The sequence below is a fragment of the Perognathus longimembris genome, unplaced genomic scaffold (genome assembly GCF_023159225.1).
Source record: "Perognathus longimembris pacificus isolate PPM17 unplaced genomic scaffold, ASM2315922v1 HiC_scaffold_4565, whole genome shotgun sequence".
Taxonomy (NCBI): domain Eukaryota; kingdom Metazoa; phylum Chordata; class Mammalia; order Rodentia; family Heteromyidae; genus Perognathus; species Perognathus longimembris.
Window position 1 is genome coordinate 1 of NW_025959896.1, and position 20,083 is coordinate 20,083.

At 47.6% G+C, this 20,083-nt stretch overlaps 1 pseudogene; it reads right to left on the minus strand.

Moving 5' to 3' along the window:
- Window positions 1–2,319: 2,319 nt before the first annotated feature.
- Window positions 2,320–19,642, minus strand: LOC125344864 (annotated as a pseudogene).
- Window positions 19,643–20,083: the final 441 nt, after the last annotated feature.

Below are 20,083 nucleotides of genomic sequence, written 5' to 3' on the forward strand. Positions count from 1 at the left end.
GGCACCAACTTGTTAGTGCTGGGTTTAGTTTCTTTTCCCAGTATAGCTTTGACTTTACTTATGCTGCTCCCTATAGGAATACATGTTCTTCCCTTGGGACCCATGTGAAATCCAAGTGGACAGTCATTCCAAAGCCCCACTGCTCTCAAAGCTGACATCTTAGCTCAAACAAATGCCTCACTTGGCTATTCACCTAATCTCACATGTATCTAGTGTTGTTGAAAAGGTGTAGGTACCTTGAAATTCATAGGGATGACCATTACCTATATCAGCACTTCGGGAAGAGAATGGAAGAGAATGACAAATTTTCAGTAAAGTACTGTCAACAAATGTATCACGGGATAGATTCTACTACAGATTTTTAAATTATAAATACAATAAGCTTTCGCTGTCTAAAATGAAGGAAAGATGTTCAACTTAAATTTCCTATGGTAATTTTCATGTGAGCTGTTACACTAATATATTTGAATATCTACTATACTTACAGAGTACATAAACACTACCAGGGAACAATAAAGAATGACATATTCAGTAGCAGGTCAGGAAATCATTGTTCATGTTAACAGTTTAATGCTATAATTTTGAAGACAGAAAGCTCTTCAATACCAAAGAAAAGATCATCAGGCTTTGTTACAAACTTAGATCTTTTAGGAATTCTCTGTGTACCTGTTGCCCTTATGACCAAAGTTATACAAGTGTCCAAAGGTAAAGCTATGTTACCAGTGGGGAATAAAGAACAAGAGCAGCTATAACTCTGTAACTGAAGACATCCCTGGATATACCATACCTTAAAGGTAATGCAATCCAGATTCTTGACATCTTCATAACCTGTTGGCACGCTGAGGCCACGGGTCGATTCTCTGAGGAACTCTCATGCGCACAAATTTCTTTCTAAGATGCTTTCTATTTACGTTTGTCTTCTTTGAAATATAAAGTTCATACACTTGACAGTCTAACTTCTGTAGTCCAAGCATTCGGGACCGATGCACTAACAGCAGGCATTATGAAACCAGCGGTACTTGGATGCTCCCATGGACTCACAGGATATTTTACACTATGTATGGACATGCGGTCATGAAACTAGACCACAGTAAACAGTTGCTCTTTGTCACCGGAATAAGGGGCCATGAACATTATTTATTTTATTTTATTTTTATTAATTGAACATAAATTTTTTTACAAGGTGTTGTGCAAAAAGGGTGCAGTTACATAGTAGGGCAGTGTGTACATTTCTTGTGATATCTGACGACCTGTTTTTCTATCCCTTGTCTAGGTCAGGTAGACATATATGCAATATACAATGTATCAAGAACATATAGAGTATTCACAGACTTGGTCTCTACTGTCTCGCTGTCTCCCTTTGTTAACAGTCATATATCAGGGAGATCATGCCCCTTTGTTTTCTGTGCATGAACATTATTTTTAGGAACAGACACATTTGGGTGATGAGGCTGGTTCACAGTTTCTAAAATAGAAACCAGGTTCTCATGTTCTGAAAGTTCTTCTGCACTAGGGAAGGAAACAATGCTCCAAATCAACTGGGTGTGTCCTTCTGTGAGCCCAGAAGAGAGAGGGGATAGGCTCATACAGTTCTTCTACTGTGCTCTTGAAGTGGGAGGAGTGTCACTTTACTTCTGAGGATGACACATACCAACACAACCCCAGCACTTGTCCCAAAGTGCCCCAAGACACAGCGTACACTCTTTAGAGCAGGAACAATTTCCTTGTCCAGGCCCGCCCTGGCATAGCTCCTGAATGAGACATTTGCTCACACCACTAGCACAGAGTGCGTTGTAACAGCTCTGTGATACAGGGAACCACATCAGATATGTCAGCAGGGCTAGAGGAAGCCCAACACACTGTGACTCCATGACTCTTCCAAGCTGATCCTATCTCCCTCCAGGAAGTGCTCCAGTGACCTTCCTGCAAAGAGTTGCCTCCTGCCGGCCCCACAGGGGGCGATGCAGAGTTGGGGTTTTGTTTTTGATTTTTTTTTTCTTTTCTGTTTTTTTTTCTCATATTTTTTTTTTTTTTTGTGGCAAAGCGGGGTTGGGGTTTTGTTTTGTTTCTTTTGTGGTTCTTTTCTTCTTTTGTGTTTTTTTTTATTTTTGTTTTTTTTGTGGTGAATCGGAGTTGAGGTTTTGTTTCTTTTAAAATTTTTTTTTTCTTTTTTGGTTTTTTTTTTTTTTTTGGTTTTTTCTTTTTCTTTTTTTTTTTTTTTTTTTGGTGTGTTTTTTGTTTTTGTAACATTCTAATAGGCTAGGCTGCCATATTCACTTAATATAGGATTGCCAAAGAAGGATTGAGAGGGTTTCAGGATTGGCGGTGAACGCAGGGGAGGTGTGGCCTGGGCCACCTTAGGTTTGTGGTGATTAGCCCCAGTCCAGCCAGACTAAGGTGAGATGATATTAATGTTTTGGCCCTTTCTTTTCCTGGGAAGAAAGCTGAAACAGGCTCTAAGCTTCTTCTTTGTCCTCTGGAGAAAGGTCATTTGGAGTGGCTGGGAGCCGCCACTGCAAGGGAAGGCAGTGTTGTGTGAATGGTGGCATCAGAGAGGTTCTAGAAGTGCAAGCCCCAAGCACAGTTCAAGTTCCCACTCCCCAGTACCCTGCTAGCATGCAGCTCCAGTCCAATTTCTTGGCAATCACTGCTTTCCTTAATCTGACCCCTTCTCAGGGATGGATCCCAGAGACTTCATAGGGGAAGAAGGTGAGGCCCAGAGAACTGAGCCTCTGAGCTCAACAATAGGGCTGCTGTCACCTGGGCCAAGTCTGCCCAAGCCTGTGGGGCCAGCGGGTTGCCCAGCCCCCCATCTGCCCTGGCCCCTGCCTGACAGGGCCCATCCACTTACTTCTTGTCAGGATTGCCAATGGCTGAGCGCTTCTTGCTTGGACAGTCAGTGGGACTGCAGGGCTCCAGCGTACAGGACAGCTCGTAGCTATGACAAATATGCCCGTGAGGAGACCAAGTGCTGTGTACAGCTCCCAGCCCAAATTGACCTGGGCGTCGGAGCTTAGTGACCCACCCCTCATTAGGCCCTCTAAAGTGTCTATCCCGTCCCCCTCACCCAGATACACACCTCAGTCCCTCTGGCCCCTCCTAGGGATGGCCCCTTTTGCTGCCCCAGAGAGTGGCAACCTACCTGGCATCCTTGCTGAGCCGCTCCAGGCCCCTGAACCACTCAGTAAAATGGTGGTCCACTCGAATATTATAAAAGCGGCAACTGCGTTGCAGCTCTCTCATCTGATCGAGGATCTCGATTTCCTGGCCATGGACAGCACAAGGGCAGTGACAGGGCTGGGCTGGCCAGGGCTGGGCTAGGCTGTCTTGGGAGGGACCCAGCTCCTCTGCTGCTCTAGCCACCCAACATCCACTGAGCCTCCCAAGGCTGCCTGGGAGCTCACAGCCATGTCCTTACAATCCATCCTGCCAGCAGGGAATCTTCTGGGTGCCACCTCATAACCCACCCTGCCTGGGGTAGCACTTCTTTCTACTGCCATTGCCCCCAGGAGAAAAGAGCAGAGGGGCAGGCCTGACTGCACCCCCCTGCTGGCCCCCACCAGCCCTGTCCTGTCTAGGCAGCTACCACTCACCCGTATCAAATTCTTCTCTTTGCTTTTCTCCTAGAAGGCAGAGGGCATTGCAATTAGAATGGGGCCCTTCTGCCCTTAGGACCTCTGAGCAGGGCCTCCTCTAGCCACAGGATCCCATGTGCATGCATAGAAAGAGGACCAACTAGCAGAGTGGAGGGCTGGGCACCGAGCATGCAGTCAGGTGCAGGCAGTGTGAGGACTGACCCTTCTGTGCTAGGAGGAACATTGTGGCTTCAGGGGAATAGGCCTGGCTTGGGCCACAGGTTGTTTGTCTTAGGAAATCTGCTGCCAGGTGGGGCCCCAGATCCTCCCTTATGGGACTTGAAGTCTCAGGTGGGCTCTGTGCCCACAGCATGGGGCTCAGGCAGCTGTGGGCGGCACCTGCTCTCAGGGGCATTGCACTCAGCTTAGAGCACGGCCTTGAGGCCACCAGCAGTGCCAGAGCTCAGGACGCCAGCTCCCTGTGCTACTCACATCCTGGGCATCCACGTAGGCCAGGTGAACCACGAGGAAATCTTTCAGGAAGATTCTCAGATAGGGCACGATGCCCTTGATCATCCCCTGTAGGATTGGCAGGGTGATGGTCAGAGCCCAGGGCCCACCCTGCCCCAATCCCAATGGACTTCTCAGACAGCCTGCACCCACACAGGGCCTCCCACATCATGGGATCCTGGAGAACCTGTGAGCCCTCTGTCCACAGCCCTTACCAGCTGCTTGCAACTCCAAACTCTACAGGTCCAGCACTAGGCTTTTGTATGCAGAGTCCAAAGGGAAATAGCCCACCACTGCCCAGCAGCCTCCTCAAGACTCTGCCAAGCCCTGGCTCTGCTGGCTGTACTTCCTCCTTCCCATCTGACAGCTCACTGATCAGGGCTCCCATCTCCCATAGCGTGATCGTCCCTTCTGCTTGCCACCCTTGGGGATGAGCTCCAAGGCTAACAGAGCTAGTTAAGGCTAGCGTTTTCTCAGTGAGGCATCCTGGCCAAGGTCTCAGTCACTCACCATCTTTTTAGACTGCCTAGGACCTCCTTTGAGCAGCTTCGCCAGCTTGCGGGTCTCCTGCCAGAATCAAGCATGTTGTGAGTGAGGGCTCTGTCTTGTGCATCTTCCTAGTGCCAGTGTGTTCCTCGTGCTATGCATTTGGCTGCTGTGCAGGGCCAAACTTTTAATGGCCAAGCTGACCAATTCTAGCTCAGGCTTGGTCCCAGCACTCACTGCTGGGCATCTCCCCTGGACACCGGGCCTCCTCTGCTTGCTTCCTCAACTGCACAGCCCGCCTCCTGGCACTGAGGACTGGATAGGGTCCTCTGCTGCCTGACTCCAATGGTGCTGACCTGCCTGGCATTGGGGGGGGGGTCATACCTCCTCAGAACTCTACAGGGTTCATTGCTTTCTCCTTTGGGAGGAAGGACAAAAGCCAACCAGGGTGGTCAGCCTTGGGAGCTGTGTAGCCCTTCCTATATTCCTGGAGAAAACTGAAGGATACAGAAGGCTGTTGGGCTGTTCTGTGGCCTCAGGCCCGTAGGGAAGGGGTCCATGAGCTTCTCAGCAGACTTCACTCAGCTAGCTTTTCTCTGAGGGTCAGGATCGTCCCGGCACAAAGGGAAGGTGCCATGGCGTTCCACAATCCTTCCTGACCACAACATCCTGACTCTCCTCAGCTGAGTAGGATGGGGTTGTGACTCCTGCAATATCTTCCCCTCTCTCTGCGGCCCAGGCCCATGGGCTGGGGCAGGAAGCTCTCTCTACCTGTGCGCAGCTGGCACAGGAGCATCCCAGGACCCACTTGTGCACACCAATGTGTCCAGAATGTGAGGGGATGTGCCTTCAGTTGCTCTTAAATGGGAAGAGCTCAGGAAAGAAGAACCAGGCCTTGGTTTTTTCTCACCTTCCTCTTTGGGGGTTTCTTTTCCTAATTTGTTTTCATTGCCACTAGCAGACCGCACGGTCGGGGTGACCTTTGAAGGTTGAAGCTCCTAGTGGCTAGGCTACCACCTGAGCCACAGCTCCATTTCCCCATTTGGGGGGTCATCTTCCAGCTTTCCATGCCAGGCTAGCTTGGAACAGCAATCCTCCCATATCCTCTTGTCAGAGTTGGAGTTAGGTTGAGAGACAAGAGTTAGGGGTACTTGGCCAGCCCTGTTTGTCAAGGCCTTGGGCCATGCACAGCCTCTGCTGTGGGCTGGGAACCTCTCAGCTGGGATCTGAGCATGAGCAGCATCAGCTCTGTGGATACATTCAGAGCCCCACAGCGCCACTGGCGGCGCAAGGCTGCTCTGGGTGATTGCACCCCAACCAAGGGGGGCCTTATGCATTTGGCCAAGGGGCACCCCTGAAATGTCCCTAGCAGAGAAGGCCAATTCTGAACAGTGTATCTAAACAATGAGGGGCAGGAGTCAGTGGAGGCATCCTGCACGCAAGCCAGCCAGATGTGGGGAAAGGCAGCCATGGTTCTGGGGCCTATAGCACATTTGGCAACATGTGGGTGGGCAGAAGCAGTCCCCAGTCCTGGAGATCCTCTGCTTCCCTGGGCCACCATGTTTTCCCATTCTATGTCCCAACCAGAAAGACCTCCAAGGACTCCAGGGCTCTTGACCTGCAAGAGTGCCTATCAGTCAGCTCCTCCCTTGCCTTTCCCCCCAAGAGAAGGGCAACCATGTGGCCACACCCCTTCAGCATGAGTGCCCTCTCCATCTCTGCCCTCTGCCTTCCCCTCCTCATAGCATACCTTCAGTAGCAGCTCTCTACTCTTAGAGTAGTTGTTTTCAGGAGAGGTGATCTCGGCCAGCTTTTGGAATGTGAGCAAGTCCTTCCTGCAGGAGCGACAGAGTGAAGGTGTGGGAGGAGGCAGTTGGACTCCATTTTGTATGGGCAGCAGGCCTCCCACAGGGCAGCACAACAGTGTCCAAAAGCCTTTCCCTGAGTGTCCGGACCCATGGCCCATGAGCAGTTTCTTGTTCCTGGCAGAAAGCTGTGCTATCCCACTTCCACTAGTCAGTGCTGCTTTCATTTCAACAAGACACAGATGTGTGGCCACCTCAGAAAACCCAATAATCGTGTGTTTCTGTGTGCCTGTATTCAGTGACTGAGCCTGCCAAGGACTGCCTAAGCCGTGCCTAGGCAACAAGTGTGCCATTCACATTCCCTGGCCTGTACTTTTGGGCCCCAGGTCAGGGAGGGTGCTGTCTACCATGTGGACCCTCAGGGCATTTCCTCGATGAATAGGTACCCACCTGGAGACCTGTTGCCATGACCTGTGCAGACGAGAGATGGCTCTGCTCTGCAGGGCAGACATGATGGCGTGCAGTGAGGAGAAATTCCTCAGGACGCGGCAACCCTGAGGAGGAAGATTGTGTGAGCCTTCGCTGGCACTGTTTACACCACTTACCCAGAACTAGAGGGGGATCCTTGGAATGGCAGGGCTTGGCAGGGAGCTAAGGCATCCCAGGGAGCGTTTGGGCTCCCCCAAAGGCTGAGGAGCAGGATAGAGGGAAGAGCCCACCACTGGTGGCCTTGGACTGGCTGGCCCTGTTAAGCATGGGCCTGGCAAGATGGGACTGTGCTCCACAGAGGACCTGAGCACAATTCCAAGATGCACAGGAGAGAGAGATGGGAAGGGACAGCGAGAGGCCAGAGGCCGTACATCTCATCCCCTACCTCAGCCGCCTGGATCCAAAATTCCAGCAGATGCGCCCTGACTGAGGTGTTCATGCTGAGGTCCCCAAGACAGTGGGTTGTAACCAAGGACACGACCTTGTTAAAGTGTATCAAGATGACCTGGATGCTAGGGGCCAGGCGTGGCTTGCCCTTGTTGTATCTCCGGGACCACATGGACCCCAGGCACTGGTTGGGCTCTGCCTTCACAAAGAGCTCCTGGGGAGAAAGGCCAGGGTCACCAGGTCCTGTCACACAGCACAGTGCCCAGGCCCAGGCCTGGGATCCCTGACCCCACACAAAGACACACACACACACACACACACACACACACACACACACACACACAGAAAGACAAATGGCTCTGGAGCTCAGAGCAGGGAGTAGTACACTCCAACTTCTTGGATTCTCTGGATCTGCTGTGCTGACTGCCCAGCACACCAAGCCCCACAGGGACTCCAAGGGAGCTAAGTTGGGAAGGAGACAGTGGTGCTTGCCCAAGTGCGCTCAGTCCTCCCAAATGCCTTCCAGACCCCGGCAAAAACTTCTTTTGCCCAAGCCCAGCCAGCACATGTTGAGGTCCAAAACCAGTAGCATAAGTCCTACCACAAAAACTAGCACCCTTTCCCATCCCAGGCTTGGCTCCCATCGGGTCCATATCAGGTGCCTGCCAAGGGAGTGAGGAGACCACTGGCTCCTGGTACTTTAGGCTGAGCTGTATCCTGCCTGCCTCTCTTTCTGCTCCAAGGCTTGAATCCACACATTTCCAGGCAGGGCAGCAGGGCTCTCCTCTTTAGGGATTGCACATAACCAAATGGTCCTAGACAGACAGGTGCCAGATGTGCTGGGGCTGGGGCAAGAATCCTTGGGCTCCAGGGAAAGGAAGCTTGGGCCTGGGCAGAAGAGGGCACAGGAAACCCAAGCCCCCACATGCAGCCCTGCCCAGGCCCTCACCACATCCATCCTGGTGAGCTGCTCCGACATCAGCTGGGGAAGTCCATTCAGGGCAGGAGGCACCTTCCGGCTGTGTCCAATCTCTCTGCTCACAAGAGGAGGGTAGTAAGGTTCTTGGGCAGGAACTGCTGCCCAATCCAGCTCTGAATGACCAGAAGTGGAGGGAGCCTGCTCCTTCACGTTGGCCAGGTCGTAATGGGACTCCTGCTGAGGTCTCCAGGCAGCTGCACTGTCCTGAGCAAGCCCTGGTGCACAGGCATTGCATGCTGCTGTGGAAAGCAGACCCAACACCGGAGTTGAGCTTCTCGCGAATTCCTTGTCGGCCCTAGAGCACCTATAATAGGGATCCTCTGTGAGGCTCTTCAGGCCAGGAAGGGTTCTTGCAAGTTCATCCCTACACCACCTGGAATTATGTTGACACATGGCCACAGGCTAGCAGAGAGGAAGGGTAACAACTACACGTGCACCGACAAGGCGCCTTCTTCTCGCTGCTTGGGGCCTTGGGGAGGGAAGACTTTAGAGGGACTCGAAGGAGTTGGCCAGGCAGACTTTGGGCTTCCCGAGTGGGTGCTCATCAACCTTGACTGTACCCAGTGTCACTCTCAACTTGGTGGGGGCATCTCCCCAGGTCACAATCCAGGTTGAGGGTCGGGAGGTCCTATCCGAGAAGACAGAGCCCTCCAGCTTTCAGCAGGGCGCTCAAACTAAGCCTCAAAATCCAGAACCTGGGGCTGAGACACAACTTGGGCGCTTGTCCCTCCACCTTCACATGAAAGAAGAGCCAGAGGTTATAGAGGATTCAGGTGAGGCCAGGCAGAGTGGACAAGACCTAGCCTCACTAGGTGGAACAGAAGAGCTCACTCTGAGCAGTCTGAATTCCACTGAGCCGGCCTTGTTAGAGGAAAGCATTCCTATCAGTCTCAATCGCTGTCCCTTATGAGGAAAGCCTGGCTAACACAACCACATTGCCATAGCTCTGCACAAGCATGGAGGGGGCTTTTCCCTGAGTGGACCATGTACAACTTGCAGTGATGTCTGCTGACGGTAATACCCTGGTAGTTGGGAAGCAGGCTTATTCACAAGTGTGTGTTGCTAAGGTATGCCCACATAGTGCTGAAGAAAGCTTGCCCTTCATACTTAACTCCCAGACAGAGTACCTGAGCCTGCCACCCACAGTGGGCACTAAGCTACTCTCCCCCAAGCTCATGTCAAGATCTTCACACGTTGCACACCATAGGGAAGGTCAGCAAGGTGGGACCTCCCTTGGGCTACCTGATGGTATTCTTTCCCTGTAGAGCTCCTGGAGTCTGGGCCGCTTCCCACTACCCAAGAGGTGGCAGCCCTCCTCCTACCGAAAGAGCAACTCTGTCCCGGGAGCCAGTTTGGTGTGTCACTCAAGCCCCTCACTGAGCCCTGCCAATATAGGGAGCACTGTGGGCTATAGCACAGCACTGAAACAGACCTCTCCTCACAGCAGGACTAGGTCTGAGGGCCCTCCATGTCCTGAGCTCCCAGGGGACCTGTGGCAGGAGAAAATGGAGGACCTATTCTCCTCAGATGAGTCACAGTGGCAATGGTGGAGCCAAGCCCTCCTTATAGTCCACTGTGCCCATGAGCACTGGTACTGGAACTACCCATGACGCCTTCACTCTAGCATGCTCCAGGTACCCATTTTGGAAGACACATGTCCAACATGCTAGGAAAGTTCTGCCCCCCAAAGAAGCCCATCACTGACCTCCTGGCTCCTTTTAACATCTCACAATGTCAGAACAACTTTTGAGAGCAAACCATGTTTTGCACACTCAAATCCCTCTTGCAAACATTCTACATGGCCTGACACTTGTGTGGATCCTGCTGGTTAAGTATCAAGAATGGGGAGTTGAGGACCTTGTGAGAAAAACAGCTCAGTGCATAGAGCAGGAGGGCCTCTACCATAATGCAATTATCCAGTAAGGAAAGGCCAGGATAGCGTAATATCGGGACACAACTGTCATTTCGGTAGATATGCTAGATATGGATGGAATCATGTCAGGTCCTTCCTGGACAAATGGTGGCCAGACTGTCCTCACCAGAATGAGCGAGGAACCTTCAACATTGAACTTGGCCTATATGTCCTACTATGACTGAGACTTGAGTGGACTCTGTGCTACAGGACATTTAGACTTCTGATTCTTTTTTACCCCTCACCTGCTACTGTGTGGCTATCCTATTCCTTGTGTACTAGGAAGAAGCAATGGCTGCCATGTTATAGGTGAGCACAAAGTCACCTCGAGGAATGAAATCTTTCTATCACATAGGGAACTTGTCACAGGCCAGCCATTACTGAATGTGGCTTTTGTGAGCAGGTGGGTAAAAAACCCCAGTGCCAACCCACCCAAGAACTGGGAATGTGCTTAGTGGTAGAGTGCTTGCCAAGCATGCACGCATGAAACCCTGGGTTGGATCCCTTTGGAGCACAGCAATAGAAAAAGCTGGAAGTGGTGCAGGGGGTCAGAAGGTGGAGTGTAATCCTTGAGCCCAAAGCCAGGGACAGTGCCTAGGCCCTGAGTTCACAAGCCCCCAATTTGGTAAAAATACAAAAACACATCTGATTTTCATTCTGTCTCTGTCTCTGTCTCTCTCTCTCCCTCTTCTTCAGTCTGTTCGTCTTTTTATTTTTTTTTTTGCCAGTCCTGGGGCTTGAAATCAGGGCCTGAAGACTGTACCTGGATTCTTCTTGCTCAAGGCTAGTACTCTACCACTTGAGCCACAGTACCACTTGTGGCTTTTTTGTATATGTGGTGCTGAGGAATCAAAGCCAGGGCTTCATGTATGTGAAGCGAGCACACTACCACTAGGCCATATTCCCAGCCCCTGGTTCAGGCACTTTTTACCAGTCTTGGGGCTTGGACTCAGGGCCCGAGCACTGTTCCTGGCTTCGTCTTTTGCTCAAGGCTAGCACTCTGCCACTTGAGCCACAGTGCCACTTCTAGCCTTTTCTATATATATGGTACTGAGGCATCGAACCCAGGCCTTCACGTATGCTAGGCAAGCACTCCATCACTAGCCCTGGCCCCAGGGCTTTAATTTTTATAATATTTACAGTGTTACCAATAATCTTACCACTAGTGTTCAAATAATGAATATAAAAGTGTATCCAAAAACATGATCTTTTTTGGGGTTGGTGGGGGGCAGTCCTGAGGCTTGGACTCAGGGTCTGAACACTCTTCCTGGCTTCTTTTTTTGCTCAGGGCTAGCACTCTGCCACTTGAGCCACAGCGCCACTTCTGGCCATTTTCTGTATATGTGGTGCTGGGGAACTGAACCCAGGGCTTCATGCGTATGAGGCAAACACTCTTCCCACTAGGCCATACCCACAGACCCATGATCTATTTTTATATACTAAAATATGTGTTATAAAAAAGTATTTGCGATCCATAGACTTCTCTGTGTAATAGAAATATTAATGTCTTAGATTGACTCGAAGGTGGAGTTTTATTCCTATGAAGGACATACAGTACTTCAGCTTATCTCTACTGAAACATTGTTTGAAAAAAAAGCTGTTTGCATAGCTGTGTAGGATATTTTCAGTGAAGAGCATTCTAGCCTCCTAGAATGATATGCGTTTATAAAATACAGCAGACTGGGAATATGGCTGAGTGGCAAGACAGTTTGCCTCACATACATGAAACCCTGGGGTCGATTCCCCAGCACCACATATATAGAAAATGGCCAGAAGTGGCGCTGTGGCTCAAGAAGTAGAGTGCAAGCCTTGAGGAAAAGGAAGCCAAGGGCAGTGCTCAGGCCCTGAATCCAAGCCCAGGACTGGCAGAAAAAAAAAGAAAGAAAGGAAGGAAGGAAGGAAGGAAGAGACCATCAGATATAGTCCATTTTTAATAAATGAAAAATTACAAAATAACCAAAGCAATTAACATAATCAGCTGTAAGTGGTTCCCATTACAGTTCCCTGCACTTTTACCCTTTCTTGTAGACACACATCTTCAGTTTTCCGTTGATGACACAGTGTCTACTGAACTAGGCACCAACTTGTTAGTGGTAAGCTAGTTTCTTCTCCCAGTAAAGCTTCACCTTTACTTATGCTGCTCCCTATAGGAATACAGGTTCTTCCCTTGGGACCCATGTGGAATCCAAGTGGACAATCATTCCAAAGCCCCAGTGCTCTCAAAGCTGACATCTTAGCTCATACAAATACCTCACTTGGCTATTCACCTAATCTCACATGTACTTAGTGTCGTTTGAAAGGTGTACATACCCTGAATGTACCCTGAAATTCATAGGGATAACTCTATTATCTATATCAGCACTTCAGGAAGGGAATGGAAGAGAATGACAAATTTTCAGTAAAGCATATGTATTACAGGATACATTCTATTATATATTTAAAAATATAAATATAGTAAGCTTTCACTTTCTAAAGCCGAAGTAAAGAATTTTAACTTCAATTTCCTATGGTGATTTTTCATGTGAGCTGTAACAGTAATATATTTGAATATCTACTATACTTACAGAGTACATCAACACTATCAGGCACCAATGAAGAATGACATATTCAGTACCAGGTCGGGAAACCATTGCTCATGTTAACAGTTTAATGCTATAGTTTTGAAGACAGAAAGCTTTTGAATACCATAGAAAAGATCATCAGGCTTTACGTTTAAAAAAAAATCAGATCTTTTAGGAATTCTCTGTGTACCTTTTGCCTTTATGACCAAAGTTATTCAAGTGTCCAAAGGTAAAGCTATGTTACCAGTGGGGAATAAAGAACAAGAGCAGCTATAACTCTGTAACTGAAGACATCCCTGGATATACCATACCTTAAAGGTAATGCAATCCAGATTCTTGACATCTTCATAACCTGTTGGCACTCTGATGCCACGGGTCGATTCTCTGAGGAACTCTCATACGTACACATTTCTTTCTGACTAAGATGCTTTCTATTTACATTTTTTCTTCTTTAAAACATACAGTTCAGCCGCCGCGAGTGCAAAGTCCAGACAGCAGGAGCTCCACGAGCTCCACACTGCGCGCAGACTGGTCCGAGACAGAATGCTGCTCGGGACTGGAGGCTCGGGACCGAATGGCCGGGACCAGACAACAACAGCAGGGGAACCAGGCGGTGCAGACAGGGAGAGCAGGACGGGAGAACCGAGACCGCCACCGCCAAACGATCCATCTCCACACCCCAGCCCGGAAAAGCCCACAGCAGCGCAGGACATACACAGAATCCAGGACCAGTAAGTTCCCCATTGTTCCCCCCCACCCCTCGCCCAGGAGATCAGCTGTAGAAGAGACCCAAAACCTCAAGTGGAGCTCATCACGAGGGAACAAAGAAGCTAGAGCTCCCTCCCTCCCCCTTCCTACCCCGAATGAACAAAAGAGCCCCATATCTGGTGGTTCTATGACCCTACAGCTCCTGGGAGGACACAGGAGCTAGCAGCGGGTGGAGCAGCGCCCAACAAAGTGACCGGGAGACAACTTAGGCCAGCAACCCCAAAGCCCGAGCTGGGGAGCCTGAATCTATCCACACCAACCCCCCACCCCCAGCAGGGACCCAGGGACTGGTAGGCATTTGAGCGCCACCTGAGGCGCCCTGGTCCGTGCAGGCTTTTTGAACAACAGTCACAGGCTTGCTGGTGTGCAATACCAGCCTAGCAGGGTCACCTGGGCCTGAGCACACGCCCCACCCCCTCACCCACAGCAGAGGTGCAGAGAGCCTGTGGGCACCAACCACCTTCCAGACACTGGAACCTGCTGGGGATCACTCATACCGCCCCCACAGTAGATTCACGAGAAGATGGAGAAGAAAAAAACAACCGAGACTAAGATAAAAGAAATGATTGAAAGCCTCAGGACTGAATTCAGAAAGCAGTTCCAGGAGTTTAGAATGGAAGTCTCCAAGGACCTTCAGCAAGAAAGAAATGGAAGCAAAAATGGATACAGTCTGCTCCTCCATTAAAGAAGACTTTAACATCCTGAGAAACAAAATGCATGAAAAAATAGATTCAAAATACAACTCATTAAAAGAAATGACCACAATGAGAGCTGATCTGGCAACCATACACATCTCACTCGCCTCAATGCAAACCACACTTGATGCCACATCACAAAGAATTGATCATCTTGAATCTCGAGTCTCTCTTTTGGACGACGATGCAGCTGATAAGGACCAGAAGATTACTGCACTCCAAGAAACTGTCAAACTCCAGGGAAGACCAATCCAGGAGATAGTGGACAGGGAGAAGATATATAATCTGCATATAATCAGAATCGATGAAGGAGAGGAGTACCAGAGCAGAGGATGCAACACATATTCAATAGTTATTGCAGAAAACTTCCCCAATCTCACAAGGGATAATCTCACCCAAATAATGGAAGCTTATAGGACACCTGGCAGACCAGACTCTAGAAAATCCTCCCCTAGGCACATAATTAACAAGACCTCAGATCTCAAGAATAAAGAGCAAATTTTGAACGCAGCCAAAATAAAGAAAGAGCTATATTACAATGGAATAAAGATCAGAACCACGGCAGACCTCTCCACACAAATTTACAACGCACAAAGAGCCTGGAAGAACAAAATCCAAGTCCTCCAGGCCAACAACTGCCAACCCAGAATTAGATACCCAGCAAAATTAGAATTCACTGTCGAGGGAAAAACCAGATCTTTCCATAGCAAAGAGGAACTAAAGGATGATGTGAATAAAAACAACAGCCTTACAGCAAATTATAAGAGGGGAACCCCACCCAACAGAAAATGTACAGGACCCCCAGATAGAAACAGAAAAAAAAACTACAATAGCCAGAGCCCAACAGGAAGAGCAGCTCAATAAAGACAAGAAAGAAAGAGAGGACAAAGAGCCAAACAGGAAAATGGAAGGGAAAAAAACACGTTTATCCAGGATCTCTTTGAATATAAATGGTATAAACTCTCCGATAAAGAGAAGCAGACTGACAGAGTGGATCCGTAAACAAAAAGTTGCTATCTGTTGTCTTCAAGAGACCCACCTTACAGCAAGGGACAAAAACAGGCTCTGAATGAAAGGATGGAGCAAGCTCTTCCAAGAAAACGCACTGGGGTAGCCATCCTGATTTCAGACAAGCTGGACTTCTCATTAAGTTCATCTCAAAAAGATAAAGAAGTGCACTACATTGTAATACAAGGAAAAATCCAAAGTCAAGACATCAGGGTGATAAATTTATACTCACCGAACACAAGAGGCCCTAGGTATGTCAAACAAATTCTCACAGATCTACAGAACAAGATAGACCCAAACACAATCATAGTGGGAGACTTTAATACTCCACTCTCTCCAGGAGACAGATCCAACACACAGAGGATTAGCAAGGGAGCCGAAGACCTAAGTAACACCATATCCCAAATGGATCTGACAGATCTGTACACAGTTTTTCACCCTACAGAGACCCAATACACATTCTTCTCAGCAGCCCATGGAACATTCTCCAAAATAGATCATGTCATAGTCCACACAAAGAACCTCAGCAAATACAAGAGTATTGACGTCATCCCATGTATTATATCTGATCACAGTGGAATCAAGATAACCTTCAATAACAAAGGATACCACAGAGGCTACACAAATACTTGGAGGCTAAACCCCTCACTGTTATCTAACACTTGGGTCACAGAGTAAATTAAGGATGAAATTAACAAATTCATAAGCTACAACGACAATGAAAATACATCACAAAGAAACCTATGGGATACAGATAAGGCAGTGCTGAGGGGCAAGATCATTGCCCTCAGCACACACATTAAAGAATGGAAGCAGAGCAGGTGAATAACTTCACGATGAAACTAAAACATTTGGAGAAACAAGAAATAATTGAATCTAAAATGACTAGGAGGAGAGAGATCACAGAGACTAAAGAAGAGAAAAATCTGATTGAAAATAGAAAGATCATTCAACAAATAAAACTAAAAGCTGGTTCTTTGAGAAAATAAATAAAATTGACAGACCTCTCGCAAGACTTACAAAAAAAAAAGAAAAGAGGCTCATATCCATAAGATCAGGGCTCATATCACATAAACAGAGCTAAGACCAAGAATCATATCGTCATCTCAGTCAATGCCCAAAAAGCCTTTGACAAAATACAACATCCATACATGTTAAAAGCCCTGCAGAGAACAGGGATAGAACATTCTTTTTTTTTTTTTTTTTTTTGGCCAGTCCCGGGCCTTGGACTCAGGGCCTGAGCACTGTCCCTAGCTTCTTTTTGCTCAAGGCTAGCACTCTGCCACATGAGCCACAGCGCCACTTCTGGCCATTTTCTGTATATGTGGTGCTGGGGAATTGAACCCAGGGCCTCATGTATACGAGGCAAGCACTCTTGCCACTAGGCCATATCCCCAGCCCTAGAACATTCTTTAAAACAATAAAAGCCATATACAACAGACCAACTGCTAATATCATATTAAGTGGGGAGAAACTAAAACCAGCCCCCTAAACTCAGGAACAAGAAAAGGATGCCCACTCTCCCCACTTCTTTTCCACATAGTGCTGGAATCCCTAGCCATAGCAATAAGGCAAGAGGAGGGCACCAAAGGGATCCACATTGGCCAAGAAGAAATCAAACTATCCCTATTCGCAGATGACACGATCTTATCTCTAAAGGACCCAAAAAACTCAGTCCCCAATCTCCTACACTTAATAAACTGTTGTGGCAAAGTAGCAGGATACAAAATCAACCCACAAAAGTCTGCAGCTTTTCTGTACACCAGCAATGTACAAGCAGAAAAGGAAATTATGGAAATAATACCATTTAAAATAGTTAAAAAAGAATAAATTACCTAGGGATCAACCTAACTAAAGACGTGAATGACCTATTTAATGAGAACTATAAAAATCTAAAAAGGGAAATCAAAGAGGACACAAGGAGATGGAAAGAACTCCTATGCTCATGGGTAGGCAGAATCAACATAGTGAAAATGGCCATATGCCCAAATTGTTATACAAATTCAATGCAATCCCATCAAGATCCCAGCTACACTCGTCACTGAAATAGAGAAAGCAACCCATCAATTCATATGGAACAGCAAAACGCCCAGAAGAGCCAAAGCAATTCAGGCAAAAAAGTAGTGCAGGAGGTATCACAATACCAGATTTCAAGCTCTATTGTAGAGCCATCATATCAAAAACAGCCTGGTATTGGTATGGAAACAGACCTGAAGACCAATGGAATGGAATAGAAGACCCAGAAATAAAGCCGCATTCTTACAGTCAGCTGATATTTGACAAAGGAGCTAAAGACATACAATGGAAAAAAAACAGCCTCTTCAACTACTGCTGCTGGGAAAATTGGGCAGCCATATGTAGAAAACCCAAAGTAGACCCTAGCCTATCACCATCCACCAAGATCAACTCAAAATGGATCCAGGACCTCAACATCAGACTTGAATCTTTGAAACTACTGAAGGACAGAGTAGGAAAGACGCTAGAACTTATAGGCACAGGAAGGAACTTCCTGAATAGAGTTCCAGGGGCACAACAGTTAGGGGAGAGAGTCAACAAATGGGACCACTATAAAATAAAACGTTTCTGCACAACTAAAGACAAGGCCACCAAACTACAAAGACAGCCAATCATATGGGAAAGGATCTTCACCAGCACAGCAACAGACAAAGGCCTAATATCCGTCATCTACAGAGAACTCAAAAAACTAAACCCCTCCAAGCCCAGTAAACCAATTATTAAATGGGCAAAGGAGCTAAAGAGAGACTTCACAGGAAAGGGATAAAAATGGCAAAGAAACATATGAGGAAATGTTCAATATTCCTGGCAGGAAAGGAAATGCAAATAAAAACAACATGAGAGACCACCTCACTCCAGGTAGAATGGCCTATACTCTGAACTCAGGCAACAAGAAATGCTGGAGGGGATGCGAGGAAAGAGAAACCCTTCTCCACTGTTGGTGGGAGTGCAAACTAGTACAACCACTTTGGAGAACAGTATGCAGATTCCTCAAAAAGCTCAACATAGACCTACCCTATGACCCAGCCATACCACTCCTAGGCATCTGTCCTGAACAACAGCTCTCAGGACATCAAAAAGACATCTGCACATCCATGTTTATCGCTGCACAATTCGCAATAGCCAAAATATGGAAACAACCCAGATGCCCCTCTACAGATGAATGGATCCAAAAAATGTGGTACCTATACACAATGGAATATTACACAGCAATTAGAAATGATAAAATATTGGTATTCGCAAGGAAATGGTCAGAACTTGAACAATTAATGTTGAGTGAGACGAGCCTAGAACACAGAAAACAAAAGGGCATGATCTCCTTGATATATGACTATTAAGGTGTGTGGGGGGGGTACTAAAGACCAAGTCTGTGAAACAAAAAACTTCTGGTCAAATGGTATTTCCCACAGGTTTGGGTCAGCGACATTACATTATGTAACTAAAACCAAACAACTGCTAAACATAGAAAGGTCTAAAATAGACCTCTCAGTGGATCACAATAGCTCAAAAGCTATATATGTATGATCATATAAGACAAGGATAAGCAAACTCTTGTGTTGTCATTATATTTAAAGTTCTAGCTGAATTTCCTTTGGCGTATGCCACGAGGCTACTGCATATGTTTTTGGTACACTGGGTATTGTATGTATGCCTACCTGATCTAGGGAAGGGAAAGAAAAACGAGGGTGTAAGATATCACAAGAAATGTACTCACTGCCCTAGTATGTAATTGTACCCCTTTCGTACAACAACTTGTCAACAAAATTTAATTAATATATTGAAAAAAACACATACATTTCATAGACTTGATGGTCATACTATCATAGTCCACCCATTTGGGACCGTTGTACTCACAGCGGGTGTTATGAAACTAGCAGTAGTTGGATGCTCTCATAGACTCACAGGATATTTTACACTGATGTATGGACATGCGGTCATCAAAATAGACCACAGTAAACGGGTGCAATTTGTCACTGGGATAAGGGGCATGAACATTATTGCTAGGAACAGACACATTTGGGTAATGAGGCTGGTTCACAGTTTCTAAAAATGAAACCAGGTTCTCATGTTCTGAAAGTTCTTCTGCAAGAGGGAAGGAAACAAAGTTTCAATTCAACTGGGTGTCTCCTTCTGTGACAGCCCTGAAGAGAGAGGAGATAGGCTCATGCAGTTCTTCTACTGTGCTCTTTGAAGTGGGAGGAGTGTCACTGTACTTCCGAGGATGACACATACCGCCACAATCACAGCACTTGTCCCAAAGTGCCCCAAGACACAGCATACACTCTTTAGAGCAGGAACAATTTCCTTCTCCCAGCCCACATTGGCAAGCTCCTGAATGAGACATTTGCTCACACCACTAGCACAGAGTGCTTTGTTACAGCTCTGTGATACAGGGAGACCCACCAGGGATGTCAGCAGGGCTACAAGAAGCCCAACACAGTGTGACTTCATGACTCTTCCAAGAAGCTGATCCTATCTCCCTCCAGGAAGCTCGCCAGTGACTTTCCCCCAAGGAGTTGGCACCCACAAGGCCCACAAGGGTCACTGTAGAGAGTTACTTTGTTTGGTTTGTGGTATGTTTGGGGTTTTTTGTTTGTTTGTTTTTTGTATTTGTTTTGTAACATTCTAATAGGCTAGGCTGCCATATTTCACTTAAAATAGGATTGGGAAAGAAGGATTCAGAGGATTTCAGGACTGGAGGTGAATGTAGGGGAGGTGAGGCCTGGGCCACTGTAGGTTTGTGGTGATTAGCCCCAGTCCAGCCAGACCAAGGGGAGATGACATTACAGGTTTTGGCCCTTTCTCTACCTGGGAAGAAGGCTGAAGTGCAGTCTATGCTTCTTCTTTGTCCTCTGGGGAAAGGTCGTTTTGAATAACTGGGAGCTGCCACTG